Source organism: Myotis davidii, unplaced genomic scaffold (genome assembly GCF_000327345.1).
Source record: "Myotis davidii unplaced genomic scaffold, ASM32734v1 scaffold332, whole genome shotgun sequence".
NCBI lineage: Eukaryota > Metazoa > Chordata > Mammalia > Chiroptera > Vespertilionidae > Myotis > Myotis davidii.
The window spans coordinates 5,932,499-5,940,774 of NW_006285779.1; positions in this window are offsets into that span (position 1 = coordinate 5,932,499).

The following is an 8,276-nucleotide window of genomic DNA, read 5'->3' on the forward strand; positions in this document are numbered from 1 at the left end:
CAAAACTCTGTTTAGGTTGCATGTACTTCTCTGTCCGCCTCCCCCCCGCCCGCACCCCCCCCCCCAAATTCCGGAGGTGACTCACAAACCTTAAATCCAGGGCTAGGAGTGGCTACTAACACTTTGGCCTCCAGTTTGGTTCTGTCCCCAAATAGTCAACAATTCTCCTAAAGGGGCTCAGAAGAAGCAAGGCCCTGGGCTGGGGGAGAAGGTGTGCAGGCTGCGAGGTTCCCAGGGAGCCCACTAAGGCCTATTGACCTCATCCGCCCAGAGAAACTGGGAGGAGCAATGCAGCTACTGTCTTGGTCATTTTCAAAGATCCAGGGAAACAGTGTGGAATAAGAAATGTTTTTTAATTTAGCTTGTCTGGTGTTGCTTGAGGAAAAAGAGGTTCAATTACTGGCGGGTGAGAAGGTCAGCGCGGACTTGTGTGAGTTTCTGAAGGGACCTTGGGGCCTTTGGGCTGTGGCGCAGTCTTCATTCCATTTCATTTCCCCAAGAACTGATGACTTTAATTTACCCGGTCAGAAGCGCGTCCAGTACCTATGTTTAGCTGCTGAGATGGGGAAATTGGGGGGTTTGAGGTGGAATTGGGGGGCAGAGGGAGAATAGAAAAGGGAGATGTTCTTAAGGGAACTGGAGAAGAATTGGGGAGAACTTTAGAGAGGGGGGCGTGGCTGAGGTAAATAAGCAGGGAGAGACCCAGAGAGCAGGGTGTAGGACGGGGTCTAGAGACAGAGGGAGTAGATGATGACAAAGACCTTCCTCAGGCAAGGACTTCAAGATGAGAAGCCCAGTAATGAGGTGAGAACCTGTATCTTCCGGTGGGGGTGGAGGTGGGGGAGAAGGCTGTGGGGCAGAGATGAGCATGAAGCTACTGGTATCAAATCAAACAGGAACACACCGGCCTCTGTGGGAACTTAGGGCCTTTCGGCTGGGGATCCCAGGGCAGAGGTGGGGTTGGGGGAATCGAAGTCAGATTCTCTGCTCTTTAGTAGCTGACAAGTAATAAAGATCCTCCCTGTGCACCCCAATGAAAGATATGAACCTGTGAAGAGTTAAATACAAGCTCAAGACGACACCAAGGAAGAGGAAGGGTCTTACAGCCCAGCTCTAATCAAACCCACCCTCAACCCCACCCTCCTCAGAAAGCTTCAGCACCACCCCCCCACGCTCCCCCCAAGGGATGGTGGAGTTCCCACCAGGCTCTGCGGCTGAATGGCCCACAGCACTCTAAACATAACTTGAGTGACTGGACACCCCACATTCCCCCACCAGGGACCACCTCGAGACTACATCCCTACCTTCTTGTTGCACCCCCTGCCTAATACCCCCACCGCTGTCCTTAGGCCTAGGCAAGGGGGTCCCTGCCCCGGTCCTCCATGCTTTAGAGCAGCGGTTGCCAATCATTGGTCTGCGGACCACGGGTGGTCCATGAGGTTCAAAGGGTTGGCAGCTGCTGCTTTAGAGGGCACCCCTGGGCCCTTGTCCAATCGTGTCTCTCCCCACAGAGCACGGAGTTCTCAGGGTCAAGGGGACGTGCCCGCTGGAGCCCCAGCTCCTTTCCAAACCTGTGCTCCAGCAGCTCTGCCCAAGACGCTGAGCCTGCGTCCAGCCTTTCTCCCGAGTGCAGACGCTGCCTCGGGCTGTGCGCCAAGCGTGAGGTGGCAAAGGGCAGCCACTGGAAGGTCTGGACAGAGCCTGGTGTGTGCGTGTTCCTGCCACAGCAGAAGGCCCCTTGCTGTGAGGGTGGGAAGATCAAGGGCCAGGGTAGACACTCAGTGTCATAACCTTCCTGCACAGGACTCTGAGGAGTGGAACGCTCTGGATTCAAACCTGCACTTCCAAGTCTCTCCAAAGGGCATTTGTCACGGCAGGGGAGAGACCACGTTGGATTTGACAACGAGTTAGTTTGAATTTTAACTCTTGGACACTGACACACAGACCATGAGGTATCCTCTGACCCAGGCCCAGGCCCTGCAAACGTTGGGCTGAGCCTATCCAACCGCACACGTCATTGAGAGACGGAGGTTTTTCTGAAGCTTTCAGAGGAACGCGGGAGGGTGACATTGCATATCACAAAGCAAAACTCCATACATTTCTATTTAACCAGCTCCGTTCTTCCTCTCAACATCCTCTCCTTCTACAGCCAGCCCATCTCTCCTTTCTTCCAGCAACCAGCCCCTTGGTCGGCTCCTCCAGCCTTGCTCGGTCCATCCCTCACTCCCCCACCCGTGAGATTCTCAAACCCCTCCGCTCCCGTCACTGCTGAGTCATCTCTCCCACCAGGTGGATCTCCCTGCACCTTACACTTTGGGAGCATTCATGCAGTTTCGTGAGCGAATTCGCAGAGGAGTTGGAACCTGAGTGAGACCTGAAGGATCGGCAGAGCATGGAAAAAGAGGGAAGGAGGAGAGGGAACAGGAGGAGCAACCATGGAGTCTCCGTATCTGTGGGCAACAGTGAGCCATTGATTATTCTTGAACTAGGGCATGGCCACACGGTGGGAAGATCACTCTGTGAGGAACTGACAGGGACAGCCAAGGTGCAGAGAGGAGAGGAGAGCAGCTTGGACCTTGGATGTCAGGGGGGCAGGGGTGCGAAGGCAACACAAATGGGTGCAGGAGGCTGTACCTTGGGCAAAATGACTTGCTGAGGCCACGCAGTTCAGACAGTTGGCAGTGGAACTCCAGTCCCCGGATCACCAAGCTGTATAATTCCCTCCCCACGGAGTCGCAAAGCAGGTGGGGTTGGACCAGTCCTGAATGTGCCGAGGGCGAAGTTCTGCCCCGCAGACATGGCACTGGGTTCCCGGGGGCCTCTGACAACATCCTGGGTCACAGCTGCCCAGCGGGAGATTCTGCTCTTCCCACTTGGGAGGAAGGCACAGGCCCTGATTTGGGTGGGGGTGAGGAACACCCCATGGGAAAGAGATGCATCTTAGCTACTGCTCAACCACTCAGCAGCTCACCCGGGTGAGTGGGCGGGCCGATGGTGATGCTTTAACCCTGGGGCCCTGGCTGAGGGGTGAGGGAAGCTGGGATAAACTCCTGATACTACACAGTGCCCCATGGCTTCCGGAGCGCTATTCATTACCACCCCACTTTCCCACCTCTCTGCCCAGTGAAGCATATTCATTCTTCAAGTTCCTTCTCCCATGCAGACTTCAATCCTCAGTCTTCCCTCCTCCGGACTCTCACAGCCCTGTGCTTCCATGGCAGTTTACTACTTGCTACTCTCTGCCGATAACAGCTGTGTGACTTTGGAAAAACCACTTAACCTCTCTGTGCCCCAGTTTCATCATCTGTAAAAGCAGGGGGATGAAAGAATTGTCCATAGCGATTTAAGTGCATTAAACGAAATAATACATTGAACCACTGCTCCGCCCTGCTAGCCGTTATAACCACATGCCTTGTCTGTTGGCTGCTTGGGGTCTGCCTCCCCCACTGCGCTGCAAACCTCGAGGACAGGGATCACATCTGGCTTGTCTTCATCTCTCCAGCTCTGGCTTAAGGGCCAGCACAAAGCAGGCCCATGCACTTGATATGCACCAAGCACTGTGAGAGAATCTAGGTTTAGAAATAAGAAGAAGTTCAAGGGCTCCCAGAGTCAAGGTGGACACGGGCCTGTGTGTAAGGAGTGCAGTGGAGGGTTTGGATGCTGCTGAGGCCCTGAGCACAGCCAAGCACGAAGGAGCAAGCAGGCAGTCTCCATCACTCAAAGCTTATTGAGATGAACGGAATTGTCCCATTTGACCCTCACAGCAATAGCATTTAAGGATGAGAAGATGGCCACTCAGCTGAGACAATCCCACCACTAGTAAGTCACGGGTCTGGGCCTGGGACCGGAGCCCCTCACTTCTCAAGGAGGGGGCTCACTGCTCCCCCACCTCAGCCTCTGCCCTGAATTTTGCAGTTAAAAGACTTCCGGGCAGCATCCACTCATTCCCTGGGCTCTGGCCTGGGCCAGCCCTGGCTTCCAGGGTATTTTTAGCTCTGGGCGGCCAGGCCAAGCTGGTGATTGGCAACAGGCGGGGCCCACCACGTTTCTGAGCCCTCCGTGTTGTTCCTGGCCGGGCATGAGAGGTGGCTGGGCTCGGGGAGGCAGCCAAGGCATACCTGGCACCACAGCCCACAGCTGCCTCATTGTCCATGGGGGCGGGGCGGGGCTGCTGCTGCTGCTACTGACCCCCGGCTGGAGCATTCTTTCCTGTTGATTCATCCCAGGGAATGCTTTGGGCCCAGCCGGGGCAGGACAGGGGCACTGGGGGGACATCTGGGGCACGGTTGGCCAGGGGTGGGTGGCAGCTCTCTGGCAGCTAAGTCAGTGTGTCACCCAGGGATCTAAAAGGTCCACTTTGCCACCCTAGCTCTTATCACTGTCTGCCTGTGGTAGCGTTTGTTTACACATCTGCCTCCCACACCAGACTGGGAAGGCCCCTCCATCCTCCACCCCCCTGCAGCGTCTAGCACTCCAGCACCCTGTCTAGCACGTAGGAGAAAATCAATAGAGGTTTGCTGAATGAATGAGCCTTTGGAAGACACTCGGGCAAGGTTGGGGGAGGAGGGGGAGCCAGACGGTACTGATCTGAGCCTAGGGAAGAAGCTGGGAGGTGAGCAGCTGCCCCATTTTACAGATGGGGGTGCTGAGGCACTGGGGGGGACCCGGACTGTGGAAGAGAATTGGAGGAAAGGGACTGGCATCTGGGTGCTCAGCTAAGCTGACGGGACTCTGCGCTTTCAGCCTTTTCTACTTTTGTTTTATTCCACAGCCTTCCCCCACCCCAGCCCTTCCCCACGAGCCTCTCAAGGGGCCAGGACTGCCTCCTTCCACTCTGTACGGGGTTGTAGGGGAGGATTTAAGTTCTCCTGGTGACTTGGGAGCAAGTCGTGTCTCTTGGGACTCAGTGTTCTCAACTGTACAATGGGCAGAACAGAAGCCTCCCTGCCGCCCACGCAGTAGTCAATAAACTCTGAGAGACCAATCAACGGAAAGGACTGCTGTTACTCCAAAAAGACCCCACCCGCTCCACACCATGTGGACCACCTGAACGAGTGCCCTGCCCGCACCCCGAAATAACCAAGCACCCCAGGACTGACTAGGAGGCACTTCCATGGGAAGGAGCGCGCTGACCCGGACACACTGAATGTAATTCCCCGGTCAGCTCTGGGGGTAGGTCTATCACCCGATTTGGCAGAGGAAACTGCCCCTCAGACAGGGACTTACGCACTCGCACTCCTGGCAGATGAGCACAGTCCTCCCTGGACTCAGATCCTCCCACCAGCCATCCTCCTGCAGCAGCGCCAGTTTCCTCCAAAGAAAACAGTTCCACTCCGACCCCCGCAGCTTCTCGACTCAGGGATTTCCCAGGCCGGTGGGGCCACGACACAACCTATGCGGGCTGGCACCTGGCCACCCTGGCCCGTCTCCCGGCGGAGGGGGGTGGACAGAGGGCGGGAGGGGGGACACCAGCTGGTGAGCCCCCGCCTGACCCTGGCCCTGGGTCGGTCTAGCTGTCCTGTCTGTCTGTCTGCTTCCTTCTCTCTGTGGGTCTGCAAGCCTCTGAGGGTTCCTGAAGGCTGAGCTGGGAGGGACGGCGATCCCATGGATGGGGCAGCCTAGCTCCCAGTCGCTCGCCAAAGGAAGTCTCCTTTGCTTCCAATGGAAGTCTCCAAGTTCGGAAGCTTGGCCCCAGGCCCGCCCTGGCCTCGGGGTGCCTGCGCGTCTTGTTTGGGAGTGCGCTGAATGTAACCATGTCTCTGTCTTCTCACCCGGAGGAGGCAGGGGAAGGGGCAAGGCAGGTTCAGATGTCAGTCCTGTGACTTGGGGGACTCAGAAGCAGGGCAGAGCCAGGCTCTCCAACTAACCAGATCAGGGCTGATTAGGGAGGGGGAGAGGGGAGAGGGGAAGGGGAAGGGCCGGCAGGGAATGCAGCCTGGGCTAGGGCTTCAACTCCCAGGTGCTATGCTATGGCTGGACAGGTAGGGCTCAGAGACCATTTGCTGGCACTGCTTCAGGTCACCATAATCCGTGATCCCAGGGAAGGTGTCAGAGCTGAGAGGGGAAGCCCCACCCCATTTGCAAAGAGGTTGGGTATCCCAAGGCTGGTGCCCACCAGAGCAGCACCCCCAATGCTACCTCCTGAGCACCCCTGGGCATTCCCAGTCCTCCCGAGGGGGGGCAGGTGCGAGTCCCCTCCCAGCACCTGCACCAGGTGCCTCTCTGCTTCAAGCTGGCAGGGTCCTGGGTGTGTCATTTGTTTGCACTCAGTGCTGGCACGTACCCCAGAGCCCTCACACCTCAGCAGGTCATAAATCAACCAGGAACAGGGTGGAATTTCATTCATTTCCCTGCCACCCGTCCTTCTCCCCCTCCTCCTCCAACGTCCATCCCTCACGCTACCAGCCTGGCTTCTGGAAATAGGCTGCCTGGGTTGAAAACCTGGCTGGGCAAGCTACTTAGCTTCTCTGGCCCTCGTCTTCTCATCTGCAGAGTGGAGATGAGTATTCAATAAGTACTTCTGTATTATATAGTTATTATTAAGCCCCACTCCATCCTTCCTCTCATGCTGTCTCTTCCTTCCTGGGAAAAGAGCCCCGTGTGAGGCTGTTTCCTTCGCTAAGGGAGGCTCCTCAGCCTGGTCCTCTTTTCTGTGCTCGGCCCTGGAGGACCAGCTATGGGAGACACTGGATACTGGCTGTGGAGGCAGGAAGCAAACACACCAAGTGCTAGGAGGGCGGGGCCTGGGAGGGCTGAATGGAGGGGTAGCTTTTGAGCTGGGTGTTGTAGGAATCTAACAAGCTGAAGTAGAGGGAAAGGCCACTCCAAGTAGAAGGAACAGTGGGAGCCAAGGCTTAGCTGCTGGGAATTGAAGGACACATTGGGGAATGTGAGGAGACAAGTTGGGTTCGAGCAAGAGCTGCAGCGGGACCTGCAGTGACAGGAGGGCAGGGAAGAGGGTGCCCCCTACACCTGACTCCCCTGGGCAGCTCTCATGGAAGGGAGCTGCCCTGGCCTCGCACCCAGGCCCTGCAGCATGAGCCCACCCCTGCCTCCAGGGCGTCCCCTTGGAGGGGAAGGAGCCTGTTGGTCCAGGACTGTCCACAGCTTCTAATAAGACCTCCATGATGCTGTGGGACATCAGCCACAGGCAGACCTGCCCAACCTACTCCACAGCCCATCAGAGCATGTCCTACAGAGGGGGACCCTCTAGTGCCACCCTCTCTCAGAGAGAGGAAGGTGCCTGACTCAAGTCACATAACACTTTGGTGGCAGAGTGAGGAGCATCCTGACTCCTGGGATAGCGAGCAGCAGGCTACTTTCTCAGGCCAGGCTCCCCCCTCCCACCCTGATGCCCCAGGTCCTAACACCTTCCCATCCTCTCTCATCATCTGTGGAAGGCCCCTACCCACAGTTGACTTCAGTTTGGCAGTCCCTAGCTGCCTACCTCCCCCTTAGGGGTGATGGAGGAGGGAAGAGGAACATCCCAGGCAGTGACAGAAACAGCTGGGAGCTGCCCCCGCCCCCCCCCCCCCCGCTGAAGAAAACAGTGTTTAGGTCTGGAAAGGAATTACAGGAGGGGCAGGGCAGGAAGAGACTTCAGCAGTGAGAAAGGGAGGGAGGCAACACAGGGCTTTGGGAAGTGGAGAGAGGAGATCCTGGGCTCAGAGGGAAAAGAGGCAAAGCTGGAGGATGTCGCAAAGAAGGGTCCCAGGGACTTTCTGTCAAGTTAGGATGTGGCCTCTATTCCTTCTTTAGCCAAAGAGGAGCTGGAACCAAACTATGGTGCTATAGCAGCTGTCATAGTTGCTGTTACTAACAGTTAATGTGTCAGTTGAGAGCTTGCTCACCTAAGGATCAAGATGTATTCGTTCATTTAACCTTGGCAAGAATCCTAAGAGGTAGGTGCTGTTATTATCCCCATTTTACAGAGAGGAAACTGTGGCTCTGAGAAACTAAACCACTTGCCCAAGACCACCCAGATACCAAGGGACAGAGGTGGGTTGCGAGGCCAGGCAGTCTGGCTCCCTCTGTACGCTTGAGTGCTGAGCTATGCCACCTCAAATCCATGCAACCACGGATATTTCCTGGGTGCCACCTCCATGCCTGCTCTGTTCTGGGCACCAGGGGCACAACACAAAGTCCCTTCCCCTTTTTAGTGGAGCTTCGTTCTAGGGCCCACTCTACCCAGTCCTGGGCTGGCCAACGCAGGCTGGGCAGCTGATGGCAGAGGAGCTGGGTGCAGGAAGAAATGAGCGATTCTCAGCAAATACCAG